Raw genomic sequence first — 710 nt, 5'->3', positions numbered from 1 at the left:
GTGTCCGGGGTAAAGCAGCCTATTAACAAAAGAAAAGATGTGTGAAAGTGAAAAGCCCACGTTTCTGAGTCAGGGCCTGGCTGGGTCGCTCACTAGCTGTGTCACCGTGGGCCAGTTACTTCTCCTGCCTGAGCCTCAGTTTCTCACGAGGGCAAGGGGTACCTGGTGGCGGGATGAGGGTGAAATGAAAAAGTAAATTAACAATTTCTGGGAGTCTAAAACTTACCGAGTGCTACGTACCAATCACACACTCAAACATACTAAGACTTCCCTCTACAGGTAGGAAACTGAGCGTAAATCATCCGTTGCAAGGCTACATTTAAAGCAGGGGTGGCGGGATTTGAACCCGAAAAGCCTCCCCAGCAAGTATTTGTAGTGGCGCCCGCTTCTTAAAAGTAATGAATGTAAAGGTAACGATCGAACACTGAGATGGTACAAATGGGGAAACCGAGGCTCGGGACAGTCAGACAGCATGCTCGGCGTCGAGCCACAGTTAGAGCCGGGAACTGAACCAGGAGCAATGGGTCCGCGACACATGCCCGTCGCGGGTGCAAGGCCAAAGCGGCTCCTTTAAGAACGAATGAAGACAGGGATGAACGGGTGCCGTTTCCCACCAGAAGTTCCCGCAGAAGGTGCAAAGGGAGAGGCTAAGCGGGGCGCGGCGCTCAGGGGACCCTCGCCCGCGGCGCCAGGCCTCCCAGGGCCCCGGG

This window comes from Crocuta crocuta, unplaced genomic scaffold, assembly GCF_008692635.1.
Source record: "Crocuta crocuta isolate KB4526 unplaced genomic scaffold, BGI_CrCroc_1.0 scaffold71, whole genome shotgun sequence".
Lineage (NCBI taxonomy): Eukaryota > Metazoa > Chordata > Mammalia > Carnivora > Hyaenidae > Crocuta > Crocuta crocuta.
This window is presented reverse-complemented; position numbering follows the sequence as displayed.